Source organism: Mauremys reevesii, linkage group 2 (assembly GCF_016161935.1).
Source record: "Mauremys reevesii isolate NIE-2019 linkage group 2, ASM1616193v1, whole genome shotgun sequence".
Classification (NCBI taxonomy): domain Eukaryota; kingdom Metazoa; phylum Chordata; order Testudines; family Geoemydidae; genus Mauremys; species Mauremys reevesii.
Window position 1 is genome coordinate 87,103,174 of NC_052624.1, and position 18,202 is coordinate 87,121,375.

Sequence of the window (18,202 nt, forward strand, 5' to 3'; positions counted from 1 at the left end):
TCTTACTAGACATTACCTTACCTCACAGCTATAATATGCATTTTTGTCCTCTACAAAATTCCACACATGAAATCTATTTCCTTGTTAATCCTTCAGCAGAGCAAGCTCAGAATGGCCATGTGCAGCTATGAAGTTTGGCATAATATGTGAAAACTGCTGTGTTTCATATTTGTTTACTCGTGTACTTCATTTATGTAAGTGTAGCAGCCTCCAAAGTCTACACACGTGAACATTCCATTCTATTCAATTATTAAAACACATTGTTATGAAAAAACCCACATTGATACAGCCGACAATGAGAAACATTCTCCAACTTACACAACCTGGAACCTTCCCACCCCAGGCCTACCGCATCAGAGACAGTCTTGGAAAAGAGAGTGTTTACAACAGGCCCTGAAGGTCAGCAAACTCAGCTTCTGTCAGACCAAGGGTGTGTAGGCAGGTAGCAGGGTTGCCAACAGTCCCTTAGTGCAAGAGATGTCCCTTATTTTTTCATCTCTGTACAGCAAAATCTGGAGTTGCTGGGTGCTGCAGAAAGCATCAAGAAATGCCCCTGGCGAATGTAGGTGAGTGCGGATTATTATTATTTATTTATTATTTATTAATTTTATTTATTGATGATAATAATTATAATAATATTGGGAGGAGTGGTGGGACAGGGGGTGCTAAGAAAACAGTCCCTTATTTTTGAAATACAATATTGTTAATCCTAGTGGGGAGAGAGTAAGTGACAGAGCCAAGAGCCAGTTACTGAGAAGGTCCTGCACTCCCTTGTATAGGAGTGAGTGGGCTGGCTCCTGAACTCCACACAGGGCAGGTGGGGAGGGCAGAGGCAGAAGTGAGATAAAGCTCACCTTTGCACTCTCCAACCCTGAGGATGCGCTGTGTAGGGCCAGTCCCCTAGCCTACATGATGGTATTGCCAACCCCAGGGATTCAAAAATCACAAGTCTGGCCCCAAAAAACTCACGAGACTGGTTTAAAAATAACAACGTTGGGCTCTTTTTCTATACTTTCTAGATTTTGAGCTTAGAGGGGTCTATTTTTTCTAGCTTTTCTGTGCAACCATGAGGTTTAGAAACTTTCTTTTTTAAATAAAAGCTTCGTTTCTCACATATTCATATGACTCCACATGCTGGGGCTTTAAGAAAAGTACCAAATATCACAAGATTCATCAGAATATCACAAGAGTTAGCAACCCTGACATGAAGCAGCTCAATGAAGTGAAACTGCAGTGTAGGAGCATCCCAGCCACCCCCACTTTCCTCCAGCCATCCCCTCAGAGGATATGCCCTGCGTGGAGATGATTACTCAGGTTTTTGGGCCAAATTTTGCCAGTGGTTCAGCAAAAAGTGTTCCCATTTTAGCAGAGGATCTTGTCCAGTCTCTGTACATGTGACAAAGGCAAAACTGTTCTTCTTACAGATACAATGTTCAAAAGTGTCTTCTAAATTTATACTTGCTAACTTAGGTGTGCCAAACCTGCCTTTGCACAAGTAAACATGTATTCAGATCAGGTATCAGACAGTGATTTGCTTGGGCAAATGCAGATGTTGCACGCATAGATTGGTACCCATGCAATACAGCAAGAGCAAATTTACCAGCCCCCTTTGGAAACATGCACATGTAAGCGGTAATCACTGAACAGCAATGAAAATTGTGGGCATAATTACTCTCATACCATGATGACCATTTACTTTTTATGACAAGGTCTCTCTGCAGAATTAATTATCAGCTTTGGGGAAATAGGGGTAGCTTTTTATAGTTTGAAAATTTATCAGCCTCTCTCCCACATTCCTTTGCTGGCTGGCTGCTCTAAAAGCACACAGTCAACAAGAGAGCAGCGAACAGAAATATTTTCAAGAGCAGATGGGATGTACCTTCAAAAACCAGGATTGTCCCAGTGCAACCGGGACATCTGGCGATCCTAAAAAAAACCAAACTAGATGAAATAAAAATTATGAGATGGAGGAGCAGAAAAATATGTCTTTGCCTTGATTAGAAGGCAATGTAATTAATCTCCTTCAATTCCCTTTTCAGTCCTTGGTGTAAAATGAGGAGAAATAGGGACCTTATTTCTTTACCAAGCATTAATTATCATATAGTAATTTCAAAGCAATAAGAGTTTTAAAACTTAGAAGAAGGCATAATTCATTTATTTTTTCTTCCAAACATTTACTCAAAAGTGCCTACCACAGTTTTAAGAAATAAAAACAACACCTTTATATCCAGAGCCCATGTAGCCTTTCTATGGATTTCAATGCACTTTGGATCAGGCTTATATGGAACAAACAAAAATACATGGCTGTTTGGAGAGAGATTGTAAAATAGCACTAGCTGCTCCTTAGTTAAACATGAAACTGGCATCGCATTCTGAGACTGATTTTCAGCTGGCCCAAATCCAACCCTCAGAAATTTCATATGCCACAGCTCACCCCAGGGTAGTCTTTTTTTCTGGGAAATTTACAAAAATATAGAAATGGAGTTTTTAAGTTGTAAAACACACAAATCAGTCACTCCAAGTCATTCATACTCCACTGACACATCACACAATGGGAATTTCTAGAACGCTGATGTAATTGAATGTGTCCTTGGATTTTAATCATTTTGAAATATTTATCATACATATAGGATGCAATGTATACATGCAACAATCTACATCCATTATGTTTGTACAATGTTTAGCACAGTGGGGCTCTAATCCTGATTGGAGTGCTACCATAATTGAATGTTGACCATTGAATGTAAGCTCTTTCAGGCAGGGCCCATCTTTCTATTCAGTGTTTGTATAGGGCCTAGCACAGTGAGGTCCTAGTCTGTGAGTGGGACTCCTAAGCACTACCACAATACAAACAATAATACAGAGGATAAAGATATGTTTGGTTAGGAAGTGCAAATCTCTGAAGATGTTTGTAATAATGGAAATATGGGAGGGGAAAGTAGACCTCTTTAGACATCATCATGGCACAGTACATTTTTATATACTACAACCTGAATAATCAAAACTCTCTGTGATCCTAAATGCATCTATGTGTCCCAAAGTGATTGTATAAGAGTCAATCATTACCCATCTCCCTTATGACCCGAGCTTCTGTTCATCCAAGTAGTTTTGATGCTTCCAACATCCATTTTGGATAAATGAGTTGGTGCTATATTATTGGGCTCTATAGCTTTTCTCTATTTTTTTCCTTATGGTCAGCTGCTTATACTTCCCCAACTTCATCCAGCAACTGCACTTTACAGTCCCTTCTGGATTTTTCATACCTGATTCCCTTTTAAATGTACATTCTCACCTTTTCTAAAGTGAATAGGTAAAGAAAAACCACCCGTAAATCTAAGTATCTATCAATTGCACAAAGGCATCTTGGGATGAATAGAATATATTTCTGAGAAAGAACACTTATGTCTGTGTGTCTGCAGGCATACAGTATATGTGCCAAACGCTGCCATCAGTGACACCCACACAGCTTAGGTGATGTAATGGAAGCCAGGAGTTGGCCCTCTATGAAGGGACTCGCAGAGAATGGTGCTGGAAACATCCAGGGAAAGAGGGGACACAGATGGATCCCATTTAACCATTGCATTTATATTGAGAGTTATAAGATGCTTTACTATAATATGGACAAATTTGCTTCAGAGAAATGTAACTTCTGAGCACAAATATTCAGACTGTCCCAGTTGCTTAACAACTAAACTATGCCATATGCACTAACATCATAAACAATGGAATATTGTTGATACTTCACAGCACATATTGAATTTGTTTGACCAGATGAGTATAGTTTAGTAACCCTTTTTTAGCATTCTTCTTCACTCATCCAAGGGCTATTATCTTTGGTATGGAATAGTCAAATCATTCAAACAGTGTATCAAGATGTTTCCTTGGATAAAAACAGGCCTTTCACAAAGCTACTTAACTCATTCTTGGGCCAAAATGACCTCTGCTGGTGGAATTTTGCATATCTGTTCAACTGATAAAGTATCAAGTCACATGAAAATCTTCTCGTGAATATTTGCCTCAAAATGTGTTGTCTATGTTTTTTAGTATGTTTCCATTATGATGTGCTTGAATATTTTAGAGGCAGAAAATTGTAGACTATCAACTGTCTTTAGTAGCAAAAATGTGCAGGATAGAATAGGTGTGAGATAAAACTTGACTGCTTGAATGTCAGATCAGGAGGTTATTAAAGAGAACACTTGGAACACAGACTGATTTGTAACTGATGTTCAAGATTGACTCATGATAATTTTATCAATTTTTAAAAATAGCTGATTACATCCCAGCCTTTCAACAAAATCCTGCAACAATGACTCCCATTGGATTTAGATCAAGTATGATTTTGGCCCAGTTAGATCAGCTATGTTAGAATATAATCAATGTAACACTGTCTATATCAGGGGCCGGCAACCTTTCAGAAGTGGTGTGCCAAGTCTTCATTTATTCACTCTAATTTAAGGTTTCGCGTGCCAGTAATACATTTTAACATTTTTAGAAGGTCTCTTTGTATAAGTCTATAATATATAACTAAACTATTGTTGTATGTAAAGTAAATAAGGTTTTTTAAATGTTTAAGAAACTTCATTTAAAATTAAATGAAAATGCAGAGCCCCCCGGACTGGTGGCCAGGATCCGGGCAATGTGAGTGCCACTGAAAATCAGCTCACGTGCTGCCTTAGGCACGTGTGCCGCAGGTTGCTTACCCCTGGTCTATATGGTGGATGAATTTCATATGAAATAATATTATATTACATTTACTAATCTATAGCACACTTCATTCCACAGTACCGCAAAACACTTTCTAGTCTTAGAGCCCGATTCTTATTTACACTTAATCCACTTTACACCACTTTGGAATCTAAAGGGCCCTTAAACTGAAAATAATAAAATGCAGCCACCTGTGGATGGAGGGTGGCAGTCACCCAAAGCACTGCATATATAACAATGGAAGAATAGAAAATGTTGGCCAACAAATACCAGGCAAAACTTTATTCTTACAAAAAGTGTCACATGATCTTTAGTCTCCAAGCAGAGCAGATAGGGCCTCAGGTTTAAAGCTTTCATCTGAAAGGAACAAAAGACAGCTCCTTTATTAACATATATAATCATAATGAATAACAGTGGCACTCACATGATGCATTTCCTCTGAGGACCTCACAACTCTTTACACACACTAAGCCTTACAACTCCCCTATGAAGTACAGCAGGTATTATTCTCCCCATTATACAGGTGAATTAACTGTATGGTGATTCTCACAGAGCATTCGTATTTACCATTGAAATTATTTTTATTTAAACACTAGAGAACACAGCAACTAGAGGCTGCTATAATCAGCAGCCAGCACTGTCTGTTCTGCCCCCTGCAGTCCAGAACTTGCCTTCCAAAAAGGTGGCTGGCCCTGAGGCCTTTCTTACACTGGTAGCAGGATGTAGGATATGTATAGCTACAAGCTGTATTGAGAGGCAGGCTGTATCCTCACTGTGGTGTGTAGCTACACACGGCAGTGAAAGGCTTTGGCATGGGAGACTCTGGCAGCAGAGAGTTGCCAGACCCTGTCCCCGCTGCCGGAGTCTTTCCCTGAACTAGGGAAAGGCTCCAGCAGCAGGACACTATACTGCGGAAAATAGCAGTGTAGACATGGGAGGCACTCCATGGGCATGCAGAGAGCAATGGTGCAAGTAGAATTGATTTTGTACCGGTACGCTGCACCAGCTAAGGGGGGGGGGCACATGACCCCCCCCAATGACTTTTCACATGACCCCTGCCCCACCTCCAGCCTGCCCCACCTCACAGAGCTCTCCTGGGAGCCACAGCAGCGAAAGGAGCAGAACATGGGGCAGCTGGGTGGCCCCATGCCGGCAGCTCCTCTGGTGTGACTGTACCACCCCCAGCCCTGTCCTCTGGTGGGGCTGCTGTACAGGCACGCAGCTGGGTGGAAGGTCTGGAGGTGGTACAGCCATGCCAGAGGAGCTGCTGGCGTGCAGCCGTCCAGCTGCCCCACATTCTGCGCCTCCTGTGTTTTTCCAGTACGTCGTACCGGCTATAAATAGCTTACTAGCATGGTGTACTGAACCATACGGCCTACTCACCGGTAGAGAGCCATGAAGGGTGCATATTCTACAATTTCAGTGTGTCTTTACTCTCCTAAGCTGTACCTCGCTGTCTACACTGCCGGGAGAGTGCAGTGTATAAACTCTACCCACTGCCTTAAGTGCCACAGTCTGAATCACCGTCACATCCTTGCATTACAGTTGCAGCTGCTTCAAATAGTAGGCTTTGTCTACCCTAGAAAGTTGTACCTTTTAAACTATACCAGTATCGTTCCAGCAGTGCAATCCCCTGAATGTAGATGCAGTGTTTATATTGTTACAACTGATTGCTGTAAATTTGGGGCAATAGCTGTACTGATATGCCTTTATACTGGTTATAACAGGGTACTGGCCCTTTAAGGCCAAAGCGGTAGTGAAAGAGGCGAGTTATCCTGTTCCATGGGTCCAGGGAGGCAGAGGATAGGCACAAAATAATTGAAGCAGTAATTAGGAGAGAAGAAGATGGTCCCGGAGAGCAGTCAGGGGCCATGCCAGACCATTGTTCCTTTAAGGGACTAGGACCTGGAGCCTTGTACAATGGGCAGGGCAAGGCTCCCCTCTCTCCCAGCCAGTACAGACAGATTTGAGGGGTTATCAGATCCACCTGGGAAGCATTAAGAGCCTGATTAGGTGACTGGGTGGGAGAATTCAAAAGATGGTCCAAGCCCAGCTACAGAGAACGGCTGAAGGGGAAGCTGCTGAAGCTAACTAGGAAGAAGAAATCAGCCAGGACACAGCCCCAGGAGGGGTGGCTGTGAAAAACCTGAACTTTAGGGGGGAATGTTCAGCGGCTGAGACTTGAAAGCAAAGCACACCATCCTAGGAAGGGGAGCTCTGCAACCCCTGGGTTTGCTGGGGAGAGTTTACAGGCCATGGAGACCAAGACTGAGAAACACAAGTTTCAAGAAGGAGGTCTGTGAAAGCCCTGAACTTAAGGAGAAAAGTACAGTCCCTAGAAGGAGGACTGTGAAAGCCTGAACCTGAGGGGGAAGGGCATTTGGGGCTCTTTGGGGAGCCAGATGCTGTTTAATAAATTAGACCCTGGAGAGGGGGAAATTTTAGAAATTTTGGGTGTAAGTGGAGTTGTTTTTAAAACCTCAGTGGGAAACGGAGGCAGAGTTACCCAGAGTTACCTGGGTCTCCCATGAAAGGATGCAGTGGGAAGGCACCTGTCTACACCAACATAACTGTATCCACATTAGGGGTTGAACTAGTAAACCTAGTTCGATGAAAAACATCACACCCCTTAGTGAAATAGTTATACCAACACAAAACTGTGTGTAGAGACCAAGCTTAACTGTGGCACAGAAAGACTGTTACACAAGTGTGTCAGTGGCAGAGCTGGGAATAGAGCGAGGGTCAGATTTTCAACGATATTTAGATGGCTGAAGATGCAGATAGGTGCCTACCTTTGACAATCTGGCACCAAGAACTAGAACTGGTTGGGAAGTGCGGGGAGAGGGGTCCTGAAATTTTGGGATTGAAAAATTACAATTTGCTGTTGTGACTTTTGAAGCAAAAGGTACATTTTCTTTCATTGCAAATCCCCATCCCTAAATGAATTTTTTTTTAAATTTTATTTCAACTACAAGTGTTCTCTTTTGATTTTTCTACCCCACCCCCCAAGTTTTTAAAATTTGGAGTCTTTTTTTGTGTTTTTTTCCCCTATTGAAGGGAAAAAAGGAAGAAAAGACAAAAATGGGGGATATGAAAAATTTAGGGTTTCTATCTGAAAAAAATGTAAAATGAAAAAATGTTGAAATTGACATTTTCCTTTAAAAAATGCCACTTTCAGCAAAACCCTGTTTTCTGATAGAAAAAAGTCTCTTTGAAAATTTTCTCACCAGCTCTATCTAAAGTTCTTTAATGGGATTGGGCTCATTGTCTGTATATTTGTTTTTAATTTTTTTTGCCTTGGTCAGTGTCCTATATAGCAGAGATCGGGGGAAGGAGGATGGAACAGAGGATTCACAAAGAATTCTTTGTGACATAGGTGGCAAGAGTAAAATATTATCCTTCTGAATTATGTTTGTCACCATTTTCTGGCTAAAGTCATTCAGGACACAGGAGAAATACAGCTTCAACAGTACCAGGTATATTTTTGCAGAGTCACACAAACGTGCCTGCATGCACACACATTCTCAAATCCCTTCCTTATTAATGACTGCCTTGTTGAAAAATGTTCTCTTGTTTTTTGCATAGTGTTCCAGAAATAGCTCTGTCAGGAACAGTTTTGCTTGAAAGCCATACATCATCAATGGGACTTTCATTTATTATTTGTATAGAAGGTGTATGTGTCCTTAAATTTTCTATGCAGCAACCAGCCTATTTGCATTTTTGAAAGGGAGGAGGGAGGAAGTTTGCTTTACTTGAAATATGTTGTTCAAGAAAATTTAACAGGCTGATTCTCAGACTACACCCTTAGGGCTAAAGCCCCAATTCATGGCTTAATTTTAAGCACAAGTTTAGGTCTAGCTCTCGCCAGCAAAACACTTAAGCACGAGGGCTAGCCAGAAAACACGAATTCTGTGTCAAGAAAAATCTGATGATTTTGAAATATGTTTTCATTCTGCATTGGAAGAAAACTGAAACCTTTAGAAACTTTTGTGAAAAAACAGAGCGAGACCCTCCTCCCCCACGCACGCACCCCGAATAGCCACTAGTCTGCAAGCCCTTGCTCTACCTGATTTGGAGCAGGAACTTGAACCTGGGTCTCCCACATTGTATGTGAGTGCCTCAGCCCCCAGGCTGTCGGCTAGGTTCCCTCTCCTGTTCTGATCAGAAATTCCATCCTGGATTTGAGAAACCTTGAAAATGAAAGTTGTGTGTGAAACCAGTATGTTGCTGGGAGATGTTTCAGTTCCTGTGAGGGGCAGGAGGAAACATTTTGTCAAAAACATTAACTGTGTGGTCTGCTGAATCAGAGCCTAAATCCTGTCCTCAGTTACCTCAGTGCACCCAGTGTAAGAGAGCAGAATTTGGCCCTGCATGTTTAAGGGAACACCATATCTTCTGATCTTTCTCATGGTCATATCAACAACAAAACTCTCATTGACTTCAATGTGAGTGGACGTGAACTGTTATTGCACCCACAAAAACTCTTCCCTAGCTTGTGTGAAACACCTCTGTTGGGGATGTGTGCTCTTGGGGTGAAATTCACTGCTGTTCAGAGTGCCAGCAGATGGGCTAGGCACCACTTAATCCCACCTAAACCTTACTTTGAGAAGAGGGAAAGAACGTACGTCAGGGAGGAGGGATGTCATTCCTCTGTGTTTTTGTTTCCATTTAAACAAAAAGATTTCCTTGTAACCATAATGAAGAAAGGAGGCTGCAGTGGTTTGGCAAGAACACTGCTATTAAGTATATTAGCTGGAAATGTTTATACTTTCCAATGTACTTGCTCAGGTACAAGAATGAGACTCTGTCCAACTTGTGTAAAGTAAGATTGACAGGTGGGCACTGGGCAGGGAAGGGGGTAGCTGTTCTTAGAGGCGCCTAAGGGAACCTTTCTCTAGGAATGCTTATTTTAAATCTATTTGGGCTAATCAGGTGCATTCCAAAGGGGGAAATATGACTTTTCAAAATTACTTTTAGGAGCCCCAAAAATAAATCATGGCAGGGATGAGTTAGAATTATCCAGAGAGGAGGTGAGCTGTATTAGGCAGGGAAATCAGCCCAAAACTCCTTCCACTTGGTGGTAGACAAACCACCTCCTTTGACTCATCATTTTATGGGTTACTGGTTCCTTAAAATTATTGAATCAGGTTGCAAAACCCCTCCAAGTTTCAAAATATCTTATGTGTTTTTTAACTGTACTATATCAGCAACAAATAAAGAAGAGAATGAAACAATAGCCATCCACTTTATGTAACACACGGCAAAAAATATTGAGCCAGTTTCTCAGTGGATGTAATTTGGCATAGCATCGCTAAAATCAATGAAGCTGCACTGATTTATACTAGTTGAAAATCTGCCTCAATGTTGGAGGTTCCTTCTGTTGGGTTGACAGCAGCAAACAAAGACACACTAGCCCTCATCATGAATCATGTAGTCACCGGGAGTTTAGTATGATCATGCACCATTGTGTCAGTGTGAGCAGGATCGTGTTCATTGTCCCTAAATGTTTGTCCATGTCATTGATGATATGGTGAGGCTGATATCAAAGAGATTTTGTAGCACACTTCTAATCCATTGCTGTAGTTGTGTGTTGTGTACATCTGTTGTCCCGACGGTTGGATTTCTGGCTTTGGGTGGCAGAGGATTCTCAACGCTGGAATTTATTCCCTTTTGATATTCATCAAAGCCCATGTCTGATAATCTTTAGGATGCAATGTAATTCCACTCAGTGATTAGGACACACCCCTGCATAGCTGGTCGGAGACTTGGATTCCAGTCCTACTGCTCTAAGGAATATCCAATAATTTATACACAGGGCACCAGCTCCTATAGGAAAGCTTGAGAGAGCCCTGCCCTAGAATATTCTGTAGACCAGCGGCTAGAACACGCTGGTGGGAAAACCAGGTTCAAGTCCCCACTCCACATCAGGCAGAGTGAGGATGTGAACCCATGCTCTAATCCCTCAGATAAAGTTTATGGGGGGTGAGGGGAAGGGCATCTCCTTCCTATTTCTCGTGAAAAAACACTAACCTGACTTAAGCATCTAACTCTAGAGGAGGAAACATGGTTGTGAATCCTGAGCAGAGGCAGCATGGAGCTAGGCAGCTAATTTCCTTTGGGGGTGAGAACTTGGGCCACACCTCTGTCCTCAGTATTGCTTACTCGCTAGTTTAGCAGCTTCCTTGCTCAGCCTGCTGCCAACTCTCCCCATGCATTGTATAGGGGCCTGTGCACCTAACTTGGCTGTGAATTCCAGTGAGTGGCAGGGCATCTAAAAATTAGACAGAGGAACACTGCATTGCAGCTCCTAAATCCCCCCTGTACAGGCCACCCTGAGGGTGAGATTGCCTGTACCATAACACTACAATTCACTTGGTGAACTCATCCTGGCCATCCTAGAGGCTTAGGAGGATAACAGGATTTTGAAACACAAAAGTCGTGACAGACAGGAGCTGTAATCGGAGTGGCAGGGGAACTTAGAACCTCCAAAACCAGAGGCTGTGTTTGTGAACTGCTACTTGAGGAAAAGGGTCAAAGGGATATACTTTGAAAGACTGGGAGTCAGAGGGGGGAAAAGGATAAATTACTCACAACAAAAGCACCTTTTATGTGTTTTTTTCCCCCTAAAATTAATTTGTAACTAGACTTAAGGTGAACCTATCTGCATAAGCTTTTACAGACTGTCAGACTAGGCTCTTTTGTTTGCATCCAATCTTCTTCTCTTGCTATTCTTCATAGTGTTTTTAATTAGACCCTTGAGCCTTAGCGTGTGATTTGGGACTTTTACATGGACCATCCTGGAGAGGTTGCAACAACCTTCAGCCTTTAAGATGAAGTAGAAAAGGAAGAGAGGCTGGAGCCTGCCCTATTCAGGAGTCTGGGTCAGGAAGCCTACGGAGTGGCTTCTCACAGGTGCATTGTGCATAGGGCTTTCGGCTTCTGGTTGCAGAGAAAATGCCTCACCACAACCAAGACCTGAGTTTAAGGGGGTACAGGTAACAATGTACATAATGTATTGCCACTTTCCAGTGCTACAAATACATTAACCAACCAATCCTCAAAACACCCTTTTAAGGTAAGTAATGTATTATAGACTCTATTAATAATATATATAAAAGTAAATAATGGAGATATCCTATCTCCTGGAACTGGTAGGGGCCCTGAAGGGTCATTGAGTCTAGCCCCCTGCCTTCACTAGCAGGACTAAGTACTGATTTTGCCCCAGATCCCTAAATGGCCCCCTCAAGGATTGAGCTTACAATGCTGGGTTTAGCAGGCCAATGCTTAAACCACTGAGCTATCCCTCCCCCTATTTTTACAGGTGGTAAAATGGAGACAGGGAGAAATCAAGTAGCAGAGGGGTAGTCGTGTTAGTCTGGATCTGTAAAAGCAGCAAAGAGTCCTGTGGCACCTTATAGACTAACAGACGTATTGGAGCATGAGCTTTCGTGGGTGAATACGCACTTCGTCGGATGCATCATTCACCCACGAAAGCTCATGCTCCAATACATCTGTTAGTCTATAAGGTGCCACAGGAGAAATCAAGTGATTGCCAAGCCCACAGAGGGAATCAGCATCAGAGCCAGATTTAGAAATGCCACCCACCCACATCAGCAGGTGGGGGAAATTGATGGGGCTGGTGGTGAAAGGGGGGATAGTCCCCATAGCAAGGGAGCGAGACACTTGCCAAGGGACAATAGGTAGCTCCTCCCATGGGAGTCTCTGGTGCCCATTGGCTAGTTGGGGAAGAGGGGTGCTGATTGGCCAGCATTCCCCAGCTCCCAGGATTTAGCCCAGTGCCAGGGCCATGTGGAACCTCTTTCGGCTCCGTTCCAGGAGCCCAGCCTATCCACCTGAACAAGGAATGAGAACCCCGCCTGGCAGAGGCTGTGGAACCAATGGCCTGTTTAGGGGGTCAGGAAGAAATTTTTTCTCCTAGAGGCCAAATTGGCAGAGGAGCAGGGAGTTTTTTGTCTTTTTCGCAGCATCAGCAAGCCGCAGTGGGCTAAGGAGAAACGCACATGGTGCCTAACTGACACACGTCACAACTCACGGCTGGTTTCTTCTGCTCCATGAAGCATCCATGTTGACTAGTATCCCATATATTGGTGAACCCTCAGATAATAGTGTAGGCCAAGTGTAAGGGCTACTGAGAATAGCTGAACACTCTCCCTTGAATGGCATATCTGTTCGCACATATGTATTTTATAATATTGTATTACTGACAGTAGGTTTGTGTGCTCTGGTTTTGTTGTTGTTCTGGCTGTTTGGTTTTTTTTAAGCCTGATGAAAGCAGCTTTGTATGCTTTGGCTTTGTTGTTATTTTCATTTGTTTTCAAGGGCTGGGCCTGTTTTTGTGAGCTTGTCTGTTTTAAAAGTCTTGTTTGTTCTTCTGATTGATGTTTGAGAGAGCCATGTGTAATTTACATGTGTCATAAAGGCATCAGGATTTTTTTGTCCCTCGATGAGCTCTCTCCAGCGCTTGGCTGATAGTTCCCCAGGAGCTTACTGTCTTTTTGGGAGTATGCAGATATTTGTGCCTCCAGAAGATGGTGTTGATTTTTCAAAGACAAACTCTTGGGCATACATGACAAGATAGTGTGTGTGTGTGTGTCATCATACTGCCAAGGGTGGTTATAAGATCTTGATATTATAAATATCCTGATTTTCCTTGAGGAGTTAAGTATAATAAAATCATATTTTAAATTAAGTTTTGCTGCCATAAACTTTATAGACATATAAATATGTTTTGCAGAAGGCCCTACTTCAATTGTGGGATGATTGTCAAAAAATTGCATATGAGTTGCGGACAAGCCATGGAAAATTGTAGAAACGTAATAATGGACCTAATTATTTGTGATAATAAAGTCCATTATTACGTTTCCATGATTTTCCACTGTCGGCTGTATGGGGATGAGAGTGGGGGCCCCCCTCTATCAAAATTGCAGTGGAAACCTAATATTACAGAATCTGCAATTTCTGCAATATCGCAAGTTAAGTAGGGCCTTACAGACGCACAGTTAGGTCATCCTAACAATTTTAACTTTGCTGACCAGGAAGGGAGAGAAAACACCAATACCCTAATGGGCCTTTAAAAATCAATTTAATGTAATTTGAGACCACAAACTCTACAATGCCTTAATAGTAACCATATGGTTATTGCATGGTGTCATAAGAGGGCAGTGTTAATGGAAATGCTAACCATACCATTGCTCAATATGTCTGGGGTTCTTTCAAGTTTAACCTTAACTCTGGATATTTTTGTGGGTTGGAAGGAGAGGAAAAGAGGGGAAAGATAATTGCAACATCCCTGTAATTGTATTTTACCCTAAATTATTGATAATGGTATCAGACTTAACTCCATCTTGACACAGCTTTGTCTGGGAATATAAAACATGTCCTCTCTTATACTTTATAATAATCACAAGCAACATAAATGATTATAGTGTAACTGAAATTACAGGTGGAAAAGGTGTACTAAACTGCTGCCCCTCCCACAAGTGCAGGATAGACCCAGTCAGAGGATGTATTGGATAATAAAGGGCTACTATATTTGATCTTAGCCAAAAGGCCAAGAGGTAGATTCACTGGAAGATACTGCCAGGGTCTCGCTGGATATAAGAATGGGTTTTTAAAAATCTGCAAAACAACTTTTTACTTTTTCCTTCCTTTACCCCTGCCCAAGACAATTCTGAACAGGGATTGATAGGTCACAACAGGTGGGAGTTTTTTTGTTTTTTTTTCCTCTCCAGTTTGCATGTTGAACAGTTTAGTTAGCTCACTGAACACACCATCCCTTCCTGAGAACACTTGTGTGACAGTGGGAGCAGATAAGGTGTATCTGCAAAACAGGTTTCTCTTTAGAATGAATGGGTGGGGATTATGAAAATGTCAACATAGATTAGGCAAATATTTGTCCTTTCTCCTTTCTTCCATTAGGAACTGTTAAAGCTGTGTCAAAGATTTTTAAAGCGTGAACGCCGTTGAGCTAAAATGGGAAATGCTACTGGAGAGCTTTATCTGTTAGTTTTCTGCTTCTGGATGAGCTTTAGAAAGTGGTTTCTGGATTTCATACTTACATAGGTAAGGCTATTTCTCTCTCTCTCTCTCTCTCTCTCTGTATATTTATTATTTAACTATTATAACCTTATGGTGTAGGGCTATAAAAATGAGTGAGCCTCGCAGTAATGTTTTACTACTTTCCCCTAACCTTTATTAAAGCCATGTTTGTCTTACAAATATATTATAGATATCCCACAGCAGGCAGAAAGGTGATGCCAAGGAAAATACTTTTTGAAGGACCAAATCCTTTATACACTAAAGTGTGTTATGCATCTAGTGCAGTATAAATGATGCAACCAACTCACTAGTGATGGGAAAGACTGACTCACTAGTGATCTCACATGCTGTCAATTAGTTGTGTCTATGGGAATTTGTTTATTGTTGTTTCTATCTCAGCTCTCTTTGACTGAGAAAACTACATCACTTAGTGATTAACTAGTGATGCTAGTAATCAAACACAAGATTTTTTGACTTTCCAGCAATGCATTATTACTTTTCTATATATAAGGTCAAATCCTAAATCAAACCTGTCTATTCTACTATTTTTTCTCAGTTTCCATTCAGTTCTCACTCAAGCATTTAACTGAGTGAGGGATGCCCATAATATGGAAGATGTAAGCAAAGTTGATTAGACTATACATATCAAAACGGAATAAAATCCTTGCCCTAAGAATTTGCAATATAAATTCACAGACAGCAGAGTTCTATAGAGTCATTAGAACATGTTGGGCCTGATGCAGTGAAATTTACAGCAATGGGCAGCTTTCCATTGACTTCAATAGGCTTTGGATCAGGCCTGTAGTCTCTCAGATAAACTGGGGGAATGATTTAGGGAAAAATCCTATCTACTTCTTCACTTAAACTCAAAAGGACTTTTGCATGTGTAAGATGAGCAGAAGTTTGACCCCTGAGGGGGAAGAGGGAAGGTGCTTGTTAAATATTCACGAAAACAAATCTACCACATAACTGTAGTATTTAACATCTGATTCTGCCACTCTTACTCACATGGAGTCCAAGGACAGAATAATTAGTCCTTATTCAGATAAGGCTATCTGAATTCTGATAGCCTTACTTAGACTGAAAAGTATCTTGTTCCACATACTCTCATTGAAGCCAGTGGATCTGCTTGTGGACTGGGATGCATGAGTAAGATTATCAGAATCAGGCCCAATATGAGTAAGGATGGCAGAAACTGAGCGTACATATCCTGCCTTATTCATTTTGGACACCAATCAAAAATAGTTATATTCACATAGCCAATGCTGATTTTGTCCTGGAGATATAAGCCAGTGTTTGCCCGCAATGGGTCAGTGGGAATAGATGTTGGCAAGGAAATAGAATACTTTCCAAAAGTTTATTATTATAAATATTAATGAATGCAAAAATATTGTAAAGTTAAGTTCTACTTTGAAAAGCAGCCCTATAAAAATGACATTGCGGGTTCTACGTTTATCTCTGGATTAAATCTTATTTTTCAGTTCTGTGAATTTAGCTTGGGCTCTGAGAGTCAAATTGGGTTCTTTCTGACTCTGGCAGCACTAAAAATAAAAATAAAAGGCCAAATCTTCAGCTGGTGTAAATGTGTTTAGCTCCAATGAAGTCATTGAAACTACAGTGATTTATACCAGTTGGGAACATGGCTCTCCGCATATAGAATTTAGCAAGTGCGTCGATTTCAGGGAGACTAGAATAGCCTTTCCCATAGAAGTTATGCCTCTGCAGGACTAACAGAATTAAAAATAACCAAACATTTTTTTCTCACTCAAGTAAGTGGCTCTATCTCTGAATACACATGGAGAACTGATCTATTGGGTGGTGGATCTAGACTAAAGTTATTTCAGAGGTGTTGGGGTAACACCTCTCTCAATGGATTATCCACTCAGAGTGACTATTTCATTTAACTAATTTGCCATGCTACTAGAGTTTTAAAAGTTTGTGTTACCATCTGGTAAATTTGCCATTCAAAAAAAACAAAAACAAAAAAAGATGCCTGCGGGAGCATTTCAAAATTAATTTCATAGCAATGGAAAATGGGAAGGAAGGAAAGGACTCTGCTTGTGGGACAGGAGTATTGGAATTGAAAAGTTGAAAGTATGAGCCCAATTACATTTTCAAGCACCTATGTTAGAGGGCCAGGTTCTGCCTTTGCAGATGACAGTCAACACTTGCCAATTTTGCCTGCGCTATATTGAAAAGTTTACCTCAGTATTTGCTATATTTCCCTGTCCTTGCTAGAGGTAATACCTGGAATGCTGAAAACACCGGACTAGACATGCCTGCTAGGCCCAGCTGTGCATTGGGGGTGAAAGCTCTGCTGCACTGCATTGGGGGAGAACGGGGAAGCATTGTGTAATAGGAAACTCCTTCGTAAGCAGGGGGAGCTCTTGTCCTCCTCCTGCTGTACTCCTTTATAGAGTCCAGCCTGCCTTCCTCTGCTGTCTTGTCCCGATTTATGGGCCAGTGTGAAAGGAAAGGAGGTCCATGTCCTCTTTTCAGTGCTGTGTGCCCTGGAAGAGTAGCAACAGAGTAACTACCCTGAATGCAGTGTCTAACTGTGCTTTACTCAGGCCATGCAAGGGTGAAGGGAAGGGTCTTTAGGTCCATTCCTTCCCCCATTCTTCCCCACACTGTGTGCTCACCTAAGGGCCTGGCAGAGGGAAAGTCCTACTGAGGGGAAGTTATCACTAAAGCTGTCGGAGGTGCCTAAAATTGGCACTGGGGTATCAAAAAGTCTTGGTCCTGTAAGGTGCCAAGCACCTCTTGAAAATGGCACTCAGCATCTCATGAGGGACATTCAACACCTCACTGGATCAGGCCTTAAAGTGAATGTTTCAGCAACCAAGTAGATCCTCACATCTGAGAACTGGGCCCACAATGTAAAGTAAGAGGTCAGCTAAAAAACAAACAATAAAACCCCAACCCTTTCACAAAGCTTCCTGCTCTTTATTTTCTTGCTGTATTTTCTCAGTAATACAATAGCAGTTGACTTTAGGTTTCTGCAAATATAGTTTCAAAAACACATGCTGGGCTAGGCATGGTGCCAGCTCCCAGGTTTAGAGGAGAATGAAAAGCAAAACACCTCCGGATGAGGGGGGGGGAAGAAACATCCTGGATCTGATTCTCCTCTCACTTGCACCAATATAAACAGGGAGCAAATCCTCGGAAGTCACTGGAGCCACACTAGTGTAAAACTGGTTCCTGTGAGAGGAGAATCAGACCCACTCTTTATATACCGAGCAATTCTCTCCTCTCCCCTCTCTAGCTTTTTCCATGTCAAATCTCAGCAGACTTGCTGGGCTGGATGAGAAAACCCACTTGTTGCAGATAGTGGTGATCTAGATTCAGTTATGGTACTGGGGACTGTGCGTTTGAGGGCTAAGCTTCCCAGACAGAAAACCATACAGTAAGGGGCACTCTGCCTCAAGTCAGTATGGAA